The following is a 15,621-nucleotide window of genomic DNA, read 5'->3' as shown; positions in this document are numbered from 1 at the left end:
ACAGAATCTGGAGGTGGAGTCAAAAGAGGAATCAGCTTAGAGTCTCTACATAGTCACAAGCGGACTAAGTCCAACCCCCCCTTGAATTCCGTTAACCATTATCTAGCACCACAATAGTGCTAACCATTAGTTCCCTAGATTCCTATGTGTACGCATGAGTAATGAATCAGTTTGATTTGGAATTTAACCCGTAGCCTTTGTCTTTCACTCCTAGTTAAAATGGACACCACTTGGAAGCAAATATCAGGATGTAGTGAGTTTGATATACCACATCAAAACAAAAACAAAACAAAACCATCATCATAAAAGAAAAAGAAGTGAGTCTATGGCCACAAGGAGTGATGTCACTTCCCCTAACCCTCTACTTAATCCCACTACCAGATACATTATCTAATCATATTCATTTTTCAGCCAGGATGAACAGAAGCAAGTCAGGGGGTCAAATTTTATTACTTACCAGTCCCAATCAATTCGTAGCATAAATATTACAGAGAATTTGCTGCTAAAGGGAGTTCTCAAAAGTGCTTTTCAAAAGGCAACCGATTTCTTTACTTTTTCCTTGAAAATGTATATCTCTATACCAGAGGTGGGAATATACTCGCTCGCTACAGAGGTGTATACTTGCTCACTCGCGTGACACTTCTGCGCATACACAGAAGTGTCTGGACGGGTAGGTGGAGAATCCCGCTACCGCCACTACTGGTTCGGTCGATCCTGGTCCACTTCTGTTGTACACTGCACGAGTCAAAAAGAGGACTATGAAAATATCTAGATACCCCACACATCCTGAGCATAAACTTCTACCCTCAAAACGACACTAGAGTGCATTGCACACCACAACAACTAGACACAAGGACAGCTTTTCCTCCCATGCCATCACTCTGCTAAACACCTAATTCCCACAACTATTTAGTAAGGCTGTATTAATATTCTTCTTCTCGTCTTTCATATTACCTATCTCCTTATGACTATAACTTTGTTGCTTGTATCTTTATGATTTATATTGTTTTATTTAGTATCCTAGTATGATTTATGTTGATTGTTATTTAGTATCCGACGACTATCACTAAGTGTTGTATCTTATGATTTATGATGAATGTATTATGATGCCTATGATCATGATTTATCAATTATAGCTTTAATGTACACAGACAGCTTATGCGCCAGAGACAAATTCCTTGTGTGTCTGATCACACTTGGCCAATAAAGAATTGAGTTCTATTTCTATTTCAATCGCTATTTCTTGTTCCTGTTTCTGTTCCTATCATATCCTATTCAATTCCTCTTCTATTCCATTCCATTCCATTCCATTCTATTTCTATTCTATATTCTCTTCTCTTTTTATTCTATTGTATTCCATTCCTATTTCTATTCCTATTTGTTTTGCTTCTCATCCAAGAAACTTCTTCAGTTCCGGATGAACAGTTTGTGGATGAGAAGCAAAATATTTTCAAGAAAAAAAAAGTCCAGTTTCCTTTTGAAAAGCACTTTTGGGATAACCATGACCTGGATGACTGAGAATCTCCATAGACATTTGCTGAAGGGAGTTGATACTCAGCAAATTTAAACCTGGGTACAATTCTGGAATTTGGCCCCCATCTTAAAATGTGTGATACTGATAAAATTGTCAGTAGATAGGAATCAGCAAAGGGTGGCTGGCAAGTAGCATTAAGCAAAGCGGGGAGATATAAATAGATTGATAGACTGAAGTGAACTGGTTGATCCAAAGTGGAACATCTTCATCCCTAATTAGAAAAGAAAAACCTGTAATGCAGCCCTACACGAATCAGATAGACGTTGTCTTTCGTTTGATGCCCGTTGATATTAAATAGTGGAACTATTTCTCCATTGCTGTAATTTACAGATCTCCAAATGAGCTGAGGTTTGACTAAACGGGGATTGCATATATTGTATTATCAATCGCCTATACACAAACAAGAATAAAATGGAAGATGATAGGAACATTCGTTCAGCGGTCGAAAGCTCAGCCGGAGCTCAGCTTAAATTCTTCTAAATTTATCTGGTTATTTCACAGGTTCTTTCAGGAATAGGCCAGGAGAAATAAATAATTGACTGAGCACACGGAGCGACATTTTATTTTTCACCTCCAGTTCATGATTAGGAAAGGTAGAACCTGCATTATTAAAATGCATTCTTCCCCTCCTCTTTTCCCCCTTCTCTCTTTCTTCCTCTCCTTCTCTTTTGCTCCATCTCTCTCTCTCTCTTCCCCTTTCTCTTCTTCTTTTCCTCTTTTTCTCTCTATCGTCCTCCCTCTCTTTCTTCTTCTACCTCTCTTCCTCTCTCTCCCCCTCTTCCCCCCTTACCTCTCTCTCTTCCTCCCTCACTCCCCCTCTCTCTCCCCCATTCTTTTCTTCTCTTCCACTTTCTCCTCCCTCTTCCACTCTCTCTCTTCCCACTTTCTTTTCCTCTCTATCTTCCTCCCTCCCTCTTCCTTCCTCTACATGTCTTCCTCTCTCCCCTTTCTTCCCCTCTCTCCCACCTCTTTCTCTCTCTTCCTCATTCTGTCTCTCTTCCCCTCTTTCTTCCTCTCTATCTCTTCCCCCCCTTTCTCTCTTTTCCTTTCTAACCTTCTCTTCCCGACTCCCTTTTTCTGTCTCTCTGTGTGTTTGTGTGTGTCTATGTCTGTGTGTAAAGTAGGATTCCCAGATTGCACACTGATATAACATTTCACCTGGAATTAAATTCAACTGCCCTTACATCTCAATAAATATCTGTGTTCATTGATTTGTTTATTTAGATTTGGATTGTGAGCAGGGGAAAACAACCATTTTTGCTTTCTTTTTTTTAAGATTCCACGAGGCTGAATATTCCTGAAACATTTCTTGAAGTGCTCTCACACACGTATACAGGTAGTCCTCGACTTACAACAGTTCATTTAGTGAGGGTTCGAAGTCACAACGGCACAGGAAAAAAAAGTGACTTATGACCATTGTTGACACTTACATCCATTGCAGCATCCCCAATGGTCACGTGATCAAAATTCAGACAACTTGGCCACTGACTCATATTTATGACGGTCACGGCGTCCTGGGATCACGTGATCCCCTTTTGCGACCTTCTGACAAGCCAAGTCAATGGGGAAGCCAGATTCACTTAACGACTGCGTGACTAACGTCACAACTGCAGCGATTCCCTTAACAGCTGTGGCAAGGAAGGTTGTAAAATGGGGCAAAACTCACTTCACAACTGTCTCGCTTAGCAACAGAAATTTTGGTCTCGTTTGTGGTTGCAAGTCACAGGCTACCTCTATCTTTCTCGTGGTATTCGACGCCAGCCGTTGTTTTTATTCATCCAATAAAGTCAATGACCATTCAAGAGGAGCAGAAGCCTAAACTCCCCTGAAGGAAGTTTGGAGAGGATATTTCAGCTGATTCATTTTTATGGCCCTGAATGAAAAGGACACAGGTCCATCTGATTATATGGACTGTGTCGTATAAAATACTGAACCGTATTTTCAAGGGAGCATTGCTCAAAATTTAATGGGAGCCTTGCTCAAAATAAAATCTAATGAATAGAATAAAATCTTCCCATGGCTGACGCGTCTTTTACATTTGCCTGTAATAGGTGGCCATAAGAATAACAGAATAACGGAGCTGGCAGGGACCTCGGAGGTCTTCTAGTCCAGCAGTCACCAGCTGGTGGTCCGCGAGAAAATTTTGGTGGTCCGCAGAACAATTACTTGCATTTTTTATATTGCATTAAATCAGGGGTCCTCAAAGTACGCCCCCTGGGACGGATATGTGCAATGAAGGTTTGTGTTCTTGCAGAGAGTCTCCCACTTCGGGGTCTTTTTGTGTGGGTTGGAGGGGGGCAGAAATTCTGACTTGGGATCTGCTTCAACCTCCTGGTATGGGGCTTTGGGCGAAGGCTGGAGGGAAATGCCACTGGTGGCAAAGAGCCGGAAGGCCTCATTCCAGTGGGACCGCATCATGGCCTGGAACTGGCTGACCATCTCAGCCCACTGAGCCTCCAGGCGCCAGTATCTGGCCTTGCACTCCTGCAGGTTTCCCCTCTGCTTGGAAAGCCTCTGCTCCTAGTCCTCAGTAAGGTGCTTCTGCTGATCCTCCTTTTCAGTCAGATCCAGTTTGAACTGAGCTGTTTTGCCAACTCTTTCTCATGGTGGCTGCTTAGCTCCAACAACTGCTTCCTGTTGGGGCCATAAGGAGCCCGGGCTGGAAGGCGAGGAATGGCTGGGAGGGGAGGGGAGGGGAGAATAGAGGCTGGCAAAGTGCCCCTTGAAGTGAATGACATCACGCTGGCAACGCCCACTGAGTCACATGACCACCTAGCCATGCTCACCCAGCCAGTCATTAGGCAGATCGTATTAGCAGTCTGAGGGATTTAATATTATGAATTTAGTGGTCCCGGAGGTCCGAAAGTTTGGGAACCCCTGTTCTAGTCCAACCCCATGTTTAAATAAAACAGCCTATGATAGTGATGGTGACCCTTTTCTGCCTCGGGTGCCAAAAGGATGTGTGTGCACATGCCCACCCTCATAATTTAATGCTTCCCCTGTGCCGTGCCCCCTGCCCATGTGCGCACGGCTTTATTGGAGCCTGGGGAGGGTGAAAACGGCCTCCGGAGGCTGGAAACGGCCCATTTTCTCACTTCTGGTGGGCTCAGTAGGTCCGTTTTTCGCCCTCCCCAGGCTCCAGAGGCTTTCTAAGAGCCTGGGGAGGGCGAAAAACGGCCCAACGCACAAACCGTAAGTCCATTCTAGAACTTCAGGGTTTGCCCGTTGGCCGGTGTTTCGCCCTCCGAAGGTCGAAAAGCGGCCAAAAATCAAGGCCAAAAATCAGCTGGCCAGCGCGTGCATGTGCACCCCGCGTGCCCTCAGAAATGCTATAGGTTTGCCATCACGGGCCTACAATATTTCACACAGTACAACCCCAAAGGTTGTATCATAATATCTTTTTTTAAATTCTGGGAATGAGGGGACTATTCAGGATCCTTCCCCCTTTGGAATAACATTTTCTTTATGAACATACGGAAGGCATCCAAAATAACTACTTAATGTAATCAAAATTCATTTGAGTTTAGACACAGTAAGTCACTCTGGATTCACCGGACAGTTTGGTCCCTGTTATTAACTCTGTTATAATGCCCGATCCTGTGGTGAAAAATGGAGCAGCTCCGTATAGTGCCCAAAGCGGTCACCCCTTGGTAATACAGGTAGTCCTTGACTTACAACCAGTTGCTTAGCAACCATTCAAAGTTATGATGGACCACACTCACCCCTGCCAAAAGATACCTATGATCTGGTTCTGAAGTTCTGACAAAATGCACAAGTGCATTTTGGGCGCTTGGCAACTGGCTGGCATTTATGGCTGTTTGTAGCACCCCCAGTCATGCGACCACAAGTTACGATTTTTTTTTGGTTACAGAAACCAGTGTTTATTTCTGTTTGATGACTCACTTTATGACCGTTACGACTTATGACCGTCATTGTCGGACTCAATTACAGTCATCGGCCGAGGACTATCTGTATGCAATAATAAAATGTTAGCCTTGTAAGGCGCCCCAAGACTTCGCTGCAATTTGTAATGTGACAGAAAGCAGAACATGATGAAATACATATACTGCAGAATAAAATGACTTGCCTTTAATTGGTTAGATTTGAATTTAAATTAAATTCGGTGTTTAGTTCTGTTTCTGCCCGCTTTTTTCCCCGCTTCTTCTAACCAGCTTTGCTTTCTGGTTACTCCAGCTACTCAAAAGTATGACCAGCAGTCACTGGGGTGCGCAGTAGGATAATTATATTCCCATTATGTGTAGAGTGCGCAGGGGTCTCTGTGTTTAGGTAAAAGTAAAGGTTCCCCTCGAACGTATGTGCTAGTCGTTCCAGACTTTAGGGGGCGGTGTTCATCTCCGTTTCAAAGTCGAAGCACCAGCGCTGTCCGAAGACGTCTCCGTGGTCATGTGGCTGGCATGATTAAACGCCGAAGGCACACAGAACGCTGTTACCTTCCCAACAAAGGTGGTTCCTATTTTTCTACTTGCATTTTTTACGTGCTTTCGAACTGCTAGGTTGGCAGAAGCTGGGACAAGTAACGGGAGCTCACTCCATTACGCGGCGCCAGGGATTCAAACCGCCGAACTGCCAACCTTTCCGATCGACAAGGTCAGCGTCTTAGCTACTGAGCCGCTGCGTCCCTTTACATTAGATTCCACCAATCTAACATTCCACCAAGTTATGGGGGCTGCAACTCCAAGAATTCTCAGCCAGCCTGGCTGTTGGGAAGCATGGGACTCGTGATCCCAAGGTACGCCAACAGTTTAGATGGGGGGAAGCTAGGATTACATTGCATTATACCTCGGTTGCCGATAGAGAACACGACTCGCTTTTCCAGAAGGCGAAACAAAACCAGAAACCTGGACAACAACGCAAGACAAATGGAGGCAGAACAAAATGGAAACATAACACAGCCTGGACAAAGATCCCAGTTTATTCATTAACTAGCTGATAACCTGCTGTTGTCCGGGTATTTATTTATAATGTCCGGACCAAACATAATTTCTAATGTTGGATTTTCCACCTTACCATAGGGAGCCCCCTTGTGGAGTACTGTGAAGCCACTTTGCTGTACAGTAGAAGCCATTTTACGGCAGTATAATAGATGCCATATGAGGGCACAACAGAGGTGTTAGGGGTGTCTTACCCCCCAGAGTATTTTTCTCCAGAGAGTAAGTCATCTGTGTATCAATTTTGGTTGAAATTGCTCAAGGCTGGTACACACACACACACACACACACACACACACACACACACACTTTTATATATAGAGAGAGATTAATTAGATTTTCATTCTGCCTTTATTACATTATAACAGAAGTCCTCAAGTTACAACCACTTGTTTAGTGACCGTTAGAAGTTACAACGGCACTATACAGTGACTTATGACTGTTTTCACACTTATGACCATTGCAAACATCCTCAGAATTCAGACATTTGGTCACTGGCTCATATTTATGACGGTTGCCGTGTCCCGGGGTCATGTGATTCCCTTTTGCGTCCTTCTGACGAGCAAAGTCAACGGGGAAGCCAGATTCCCTGAACAACGGTCTTATTAACTTAACAACCCCAGTGGTTCACTTAACAACTGTGGGAAGAAAGGTTGTAAAATAAGGCAAAGCTCACTTCACAACTGCCTCGCTTGGGCACGGAAATTTTGGGCTCAAGTAACTCAAGAAAGCAAACACACTTAATGTCAGGCCTGGAAGCCATCTTTTACATTGGGCCTTCAGGCCTGCCACAATTTCTACTGTGAGAGGGGGGGGGGGATTATGTGGAGTACGGGAGATATATAGTCTAAATAACATCCCTTTCTCAGAAAGTCAAGGACATCTCGCCCTGCACTTGGAGTGGTGTGACGGTTCCACCACAAAACCGCGAACGACAAAATCGCGCTCGACGAAAGCGCGTATGTGACGTCATCACAGCGCGACGAAAACATCGCGCTGTGATCGATAAATGTAAAAATAAAGCGAAAACCTTACCCTAGCCCCCCCAAACCTAACCCTAAACCTAACCCTAAAGCTAACCCTAACCCTAAACCTAACCCTTAACCTAACCCTAAATCTAACCCTAAACCTAACCCTTAACCTAACGCTAAAGCTAACGCTAACCCGTAACCCTAACGCTCTAAACCTAACCCTAACCCTTAACCTAAACCTAACCCTTAACCTAACCCTTACCTTTATGTGAATCGGCTTGCTTTAATTTTATTTTTATTTCAATTTTTAATTTTTTTCGTCGCGCTGTGATGACGTCAAATGCGCGCTTTCGTTGAGCGCGCTTTTGTGGACCGTGGTTTTGACGGGTCACGGGCGTGACTGGGAGGCATCTCCAGTTGGGATGGTGCCTGATTGGGCCATGGTATGGACATGTGGGTGCTGGGCAGGGATTTGAACTTTCATTTGAGTGTTTAAAAACCTGGAAACTTTCAGATCCGGGTTTTCCCAGATGTGCCGACATGATATCTCTAATAAAATGGAACTTTGAGGAACTTTAAGCCTTGGAGTCTTCTTTCACTGGAGGTGTTACTTGGATCCCGGACACTTCCTTTTCCTATTTGCTAACACTTTGGGTATTTTGCAGGCCTCCGTGTGATATGAGCACAGGCCTCTCCCTCTATTGCTCCTTCTGCTCCGACGTGTCAGTTCGAAAATAATAATGAACTCATCCCGTCCTCCCCACAGCAAGGGGACATCATTTGAGTATCATTTGCAAGACGGGCAGGATAGCAAATGGACAATCTTTTCAGAAGAACCAGCAGCGTGGAAAGAATTGGTGATTGAGAGGCTGCACAGTCGGAGCGTACGGTCCAGGGTGTCTCCAGAGCACGCTGTAATTTACGCGGTTCAAGCCCCAGGGGCAGCTAAGAGTTGCTCCTGGTCTTGAGTAGGAAAGCAGAGAATATGCTAACAGAGGGAAGGAAGAGTCTCTCCTTGATTAGTTTCCACCCATTGCTGAGAGAAGCAATTTAATACTGAGGAGAAATTTCCTGACAGTGAGAACAATGAATCAGTGGAACAGAAGTTGCCTCCAGAACTTGTGAATGCCTCAACACTGGAAGTCTTTAAGAAGATGTTGGATAGCCATTTGTCTGGAACGTTATAGGGTTTCCTGCCTAGGCAGGGGGTTGGACTAGAAGACCTCCAAGGTCCCTTCCAACTCTGCTATTGTATTGTATTGTATTGCATTGTATTGTAAGAGACACAGTACAGTAGTCCCAAAAATGTTTTTTTTTCCCCCAAGGGGCAGCTAGACTTCCTGGTTTTTCCTTTGAGCCTGGGGTAGTGGTGAAAATGCCGCCACCCCCACCCCCCACCGTGAGGAGGCCGAGGAGGCCACCTACCTCATGGCCATGCCCACCCAGCAACCACAACAGAAGAATAATAGGAAGAGCCCATGTAAAAAAGGAAAAAAAGAAAATTTGATAAAATGGTACAACTGAAGGGCTATTGTTCAAAACCCACAAACTCTGTCTCTGGCAAGTTCACATTTGGCATCAGTTCCAACACCGTAATGGCTGAACTTAAGGTTTTCTATGCTACCAATCGACCGCAGCCAGTCCTTGACTTATGACCACAACTGAGCCCAACATTTCTGTTGCTAAACAAGACGGTCGTTAACTGAATCACTGTAGCTCTTACGTTAGTAACATGGCTGCTAAGTGAACCAGGCTTCCCTATGGACTTTGCTTGTCAGAAGGTCGGAAAAAGGTGATCCTGTGTCCCCCGGGGCACGACAACCGTCATAAATATAAGTCAGTTGCCAAGTTTCTGAATTTTAATCACGTGACCATGGAGTTGTTGCAAGGGTCTTAAGTTTGAAAAATGGTCATAAATCACTTTTTTCCAGTGCCATGGTAACTTCGAACAGTCACTAAACTTGTTGTAAGTCAAGGACTACCTGTAATTGGTATCTGGCTGGGGAATTATGGGGGTTGAAGTCCACCCGTCTTAAAGGTTGAGAAACATTGTGCTAAGATATCTCTCTATCACCATACTTTGGGGCAGGGGTAGAATTCAGCCGGTTCAGGAGAACTGGATATTAATTTTGCATCCGGTTGCAAGGACTGGCCACAACACAACCCCCTGTTTAGGCACCACTACACCACTTCGGACAAATGGTTATCCGACATCTTACAATACAATACAATAGCAGAGTTGGAAGGGACCTTGGAGGTCTTCTAGACCAGTGTTTCTCAACCTTGGCAACTTGAAGATGTCCGGACTTCAACTCCCAGAATTCCCCAGCCAGCGAATGCTGGCTGGGGAATTCTGGGAGTTGAAGTCCGGACATCTTCAAGTTGCCAAGGTTGAGAAACACTGTTCTAGACCAACCCCCTGCCTTGGCAGGGAACCCTATACCATTTCAGACAAATGGCTATCCAACATGATAGACAGATAGATAGATAGATAGATAGATAGATAGATAGATAGATAGATGGATGGATGGATGGATGGATGGATGGATGGATGGATGGATGGATGGATGGATGGATGGAAAGAAAGAAAGAAAGAAAGAAAGAAAGAAAGAAAGAAAGAAAGAAAGAAAGAAAGAAAGAAAGAATGAATGAATACGTTTTACCTGAGGGGAAATAAATCTGGCTTTCCCATTGACTGGGTGTGTGTGTGTGTGTGCAGCAAATAGTTGTAAACGTGGTAAACGGTTGTAAAACCCTTTTTTCAGTATTCTTCTAACTTTGGTCACTAAATGAATGGTTGTAAGTCGAGCACTGCCTGTAACTTTTTTTCATTTTACAGTCACGCTGTCCCAATGCCACTTCTTTTCACCCCATCCCTAGTTTTTCTTCCCCTTTCTTCAAATTTAGAACTCTTTATACAATACAATATAATAGCAGAGTTGGAAGGGACCTTGGAGGTCTTCTAGTCCAACCCCCTGCCTAGGCAGGAAATCCTATACCATTCCAGATAAATGGCTATCCAATATCTTCATAAAGACTTCCAATGTTGGAGCATTCACAACTTCTGGAGGCAGGTTGTTCCACTGATTAATTGTTCTAACTCAGGAAATTTCTCCTCAGTTCTAAGTGGCTTCTCTCCTTGATTAGTTTCCACCCATTGCTTCTTATTCTACCCTCAGGTGCTTTGGAGAATAGTTTGACTCTCTCTTCTTTGCGGCAGCCCCTGAGATATTGGAACACTGCTATCACGTCTCCCCTAGTCCTTCTTTCTATTAAACTAGACATACCCAGTTCCTGCAACCGTTCCTCATAGGTTTTAGTCTCCAGTCCCCTGATCATCTTTGTTGCTCTTCTCTACACTCTTTCTAGAGTCTCAACATCTTTTCTACATCGTGGCAACCAAAACTGAATGCAGTATTCCAAGTGTGGCCTTACCAAGGCATTATAAATGGCATTAACCCTCCACGTGATCTTGATTCTCTCCCTCTGTTTATGCAGCCTGGAACTGTGTTGGCTTTTTTGGCAGCTGCTGCACACGGCTGGCTCCTATTTAAATGGTTGTCCACTAGGACTCCAAAATCCCTCTCTCAGTTACTACTATTGAGCAAGGTACCACCGAATCCTGTAGCTGTGCATTTTGTTTTTCTTGCCTAAATGTAGAACATTACTTTTTTCACCATTGAATTTCATTTTGTTAGATAGTGCCCAATGTTCAAGTTTGTCAAGATCCTTCTGTATCTTTAGCCTGTCTTCTGGAGTGTTGGCTATTCCTGCCATCTTGGTGTCATCTGCAAATTTGATGAGTTCCCCATTTATCCCCTCATCCAAATCATTGATGAAGATGTTGAAGAGTACTGGGCCTAAAACAGAGCCTTGGGGTACTCCACTGCATACCTTCCTCCATGTAGATGCAGTTCCATTGAGGACTACACGTTGAATGCGGTTGGTCAGCCAGTTAACCAGTGGTTAACGAAGGCTGGATCCAATGCTTTTAATAGAACTTGATTTTTTCAACTTAGCTTGGCACAATAATTTTGATGCTGGGGGACATCAAAAGCTGCAGCAAACAATGGGGAGAGGGGGAGAAGAGGATTGGGGGGGGGAGGCCAAAGGAGAGAAAGGAATGATATCAATGGATGAGAAGAGGGGAGGAGGAGGAGGAGGGAAAGGGGGGGGGCAAGAGTCCGTAGTTGGGTGGCCGACGGACCTCCAAAATAGCATGCAATTATTTGCAAATATTGTTGAGATGAAGAGAACAGATGAGACCAAATTCAATGGCCCATTTATATCACTGCAGAGAGATTTTTTTTTCCTGCAGCTGAGCTTTGAGGACTCATTCATTTCAAGCAAAAGCAGGTTTTTGAAGAGAGGAGGAGGAGGAGGAGGAGGAGGAAAAAGGGAAGAAGAGGAGAGGGAGGGAGAAACCATTTTGTGAGATGTACTGATGGATTCCCAATGAAGCGAGACCAGGCCTCCTCAACCAATTCTCCCAAACATTAAATGAGGAGGAGGAGGAGGAGGAGGAGGAGGAGGAGGAGGAGGAGGAGAAGGAGGAGGAGGAGGAGGAGGAGGAGGAGGAGGAGGAGGAAGATGGAATAAAAGGCAAAGGATATTTGGGGAAACAAAGGAAGAGGAACTGCAATGCCTCTTCAAGAGGACTGGTTGAGTCCTGTATGAGTGGGCACTTGGTGATGGATCAACAGCGACATCTAGTGGCCAGAGGAAAGCAAGACAGTGATGTACGCTACACCAGCGGTCCCCCTCAAACCTTTTGGGAATCACGGACCAGTTCCACGGAGGGAGGTTTCTTTGTGGACTGGAGAGGACTATAATTTTGTTGCTTGTATCTTACGATTTAAATTGTTTAATTAGTTATCCTAGTATGATTTATGTTGATTGTTTATTTAGTATATCCATGACTATCACTGAGATTGTATCTAATGTTTTGTGATGAATGTATTTTTACAATGACTATGATCATGATCTATCACTATTGTTGCATGTACACTGAGAGCTTATACACCGGAGACAAATTCCTTGTGTTTCCAATCACACCTGACCAATATTCCTGTCCTGTCCTATCTTATCCTATCCTATCCTATCCTATCCTATCCTATCTCGTGGCACGACAAAACTGCGGTCTACTAAAGCGCGCCCGATTAAAGCGCGTCGCTGACATCAGCAGCAGCACTACAACAATGACCGCGGAGAAAAAAGGGCGCTTTAAAAAGCGCTTTTAAAGCAAGCCGATTCACGTAAAGGTAAGGGTTAGGTTTAGGGTTAGGGTTAGGTTAAGGGTTAGGGTTAGGTTTAGGGTTACGTTAAGCGTTAGGATTAGGTTTAGGGTTAGGTTAGGGTTAGGTTAAGGGTTAGCATTAGGTTTAGCATTAGGTTAAGGGTTAGGTTTAGGGTTAGGTTTAGGGTTAGGTTAAGGGTTAGGTTTAGGGTTAGGTTTGTGGGGGTTAGGTCTAGGTTTACGCGTTAATTTTAGCTTTACCGCTCACAGCGTGCTTTTTTCATCGCGCTGTTATGACGTCAGGTACGCGGTTTCGTCGAGCGCGCTTTAGTCGACCGCGGTTTTGTGGTGGAACCTCCTATCCTATCCTATCATCAAAACGGCCAAGACCTTGAATCAAGTCACATGATGCCTCAATTTGTAACTGCAACAACTTACGACCCTAGCACTGGACTCAATTATGGTCACAGGTCAAGAACTACCTCTATATGACTTAATAATTACCCCATAAAATCCTATCGCTTATAAAAATAAACTTGTCCAGTTTTCTAAGGAACCACAGCGAGCAACACAACCAGTCCTCCATATTCCTCCCCACACAATCTAGGAAACCTAATTTCATCTTCGGTTTTGTGACTCGTCGGTTTTGTCATATACAGGTAGTCCTCGACTTACAACAGTTCATTTAATGACCACTCAAAGTTACAACGGCACTTTAAAAAGTGATTTTAATGATCATTTCCCACACTTAAAACCATTGCAGCATCCCCATGATAAAGATGGCTGCATGATCCAAATTCAGACACCTGGGAACTGGTTTATATTTATGACGGTTGCAGTATCCAGAGGTCACGCGACCCCCTTTTGCGAACTTCTGACAAGCAAAGTCAAAGGGGAATCCAGATTCACTTAACAATAGCAATAGCAGTTAGACTTATATACCGCTTCATAGGGCTTTCAGCCCTCTCTAAGCGGTTTACAGAGTCAGCATATTGCCCCCACAGTCTGGGTCCTCATTTTACCCACCTCGGAAGGATGGAAGGCTGAGTCAACCTTGAGCCGGTGAGATTTGAACAGCCGAACTGCAGAACTGCAGTCAGCTGAAGTAGCCTGCAGTGCTGCACTCTACCCACTGCGCCACCTCAGCTCTTAACAACCATGTTATTAACTTAACTGTTGTGGCTTGCAAGTGGCCAGAGGAACTGGCAGCAGAGCCAGACAGTGAGGAGGGTGGGAAGGAGCATAGGCCAGTCCTGGAGGCTGGGGAAGGCTCGGACGAGGGCTCTGTGTTGGAGGCAGAGACAGGGCCAAGGCCACCTGGCAGCGATCAGGTGCCTACGGAGCTAGACAGCAGTGAGGCAGAGGAACAGCTGGAGCCTGTTCCCAGTGTGCGCATGCGCAGAGCTGCCAGAAGAGAACAACTCAGAAATCAGGGGAAACTTGGAAGTAAAGTCACAGGTGGAAGGTGATTGGCCCCTCCCATAGGAAATAAAAGAGGAGTGAAAGAGGAGTGGGCTTTTGCAGGAAACAATTCGTTCATTCGGTTGTTAGATTCGTTTCAGGAGTGTGAAGATCTGTCCAGTGAATCTCAGAAACTCTGTGCCAAGTCTTCCCTTGCACACCTCCTCATTTGGAAAATATTTACATGGCAGCTTTCCAAGATAGATAAGGTCTGTGGTCATAAATATTCCATTGAAGGTCTCTTTGCCAGACCTTTGCTGAATGTGAATGAGGAGAATTCACGTTCATTTAATAAAAGGGGTTTTGTCAGGACCAGGAATCTGCCTCGTGCTTTTTGGGGAAGCCTAAGTCAGAACATTAACAAGCTCAGTGCTTCCCTAACTAAGATGGGGTGAAATTCCCTTAACAAATGTTTCACTTAGCCACATCAATTTTGGGCTCAATTATGGTCGTAACTCGAGGTCTACCCGTAAACTATGCTTCAAAAGAAGGCGGCTTTCCTGGAAGGCTTTGTTAAAATTGCAAAGCTGGAAAGATACCAAGTTTGTTTGTTAATTTGTTGAGAAACCTAGAATTTCTTTTTATTTTTTTCCAGGCGGAAGGGTTTCCCCAAAGGTAGTCCTCGACTTACAACAATTCATTTAGTGGCCATCTGAAGTTACAAGAGAACTGAAAAAAATGACTTATGACCATTTGTCACACAATCATTCCAACATCCTGATTCTCACCCAATTCAGATGTTTGGCAACAGGTTTATATTTATGACTGGTGCATAAATATCGCATTTTGTTACCTTCTGACAATCGAAGTCAAGGGGGAAGCCGGATTCACTTAACAACTGTGTTACTAACTTAACAACCGCAGTGATTCACTTCAACGACTGTAGCAAGAAAGGTTGTACAATGGGCCCAAACTCACTTGAACAAATGTCTCCCTTAAGCGTCAAAATCTTTGGCCTCAACTGTGGTCGTACGTCGAGGACCGCCTATATAAACCCGGTGCCTCTTTAGGCAGATCCTAAGGAACCTGGGTGGATTGCCGTAGAAAGAAATTGCAAACCCTCATTAGAAAAATCTGCTGCTGCTAAGGAACTACATTCAGAGGTAAACTGTTCCCCCAAATTGGCCTAGCACAGTGATGGGTAACCTTTTTGTCGCCGCGTGCCAAAAGCATCCGTGTGCCTATGTGACAGTGTGCCCATGACCCCATAATGCAATGTGTGCATGACTCCCCCATGCGCCCGCACATGCGAACCTCCCCACTCCGCTGCGCATGCGCCCCCTCGCCCCATTTTGGCTTCCAGGTTGGTGCCGGATCCAAAACGGGGCAGCCTCTTGCACCAATCTGGAAGGCCAACAGAGGCCCCACATGTGCTTCCCCCCCCATGCACAGCAGTGACCAGAAGACCACTGGCCAGCGTGATGCATGCGCAAATGCGCGGTGGATCTGGGCTGGGGCAACGGTTGCTGT

General features: G+C 44.8%; 1 protein-coding gene across 4 annotated transcripts in view; it reads right to left on the bottom strand.

Moving 5' to 3' along the window:
- Positions 1-15,621, bottom strand: part of ACACA (acetyl-CoA carboxylase alpha) — a 308,466-nt gene that overhangs the window by 161,792 nt on the left and 131,053 nt on the right. The window lies entirely within an intron of this gene.

The sequence above is a fragment of the Thamnophis elegans genome, chromosome 4 (genome assembly GCF_009769535.1).
Source record: "Thamnophis elegans isolate rThaEle1 chromosome 4, rThaEle1.pri, whole genome shotgun sequence".
Taxonomy (NCBI): Eukaryota; Metazoa; Chordata; class Lepidosauria; order Squamata; family Colubridae; genus Thamnophis; species Thamnophis elegans.
The sequence above is the reverse complement of the archived record's forward strand: the minus strand, read 5'-3'. Positions and strand labels throughout refer to the sequence as shown.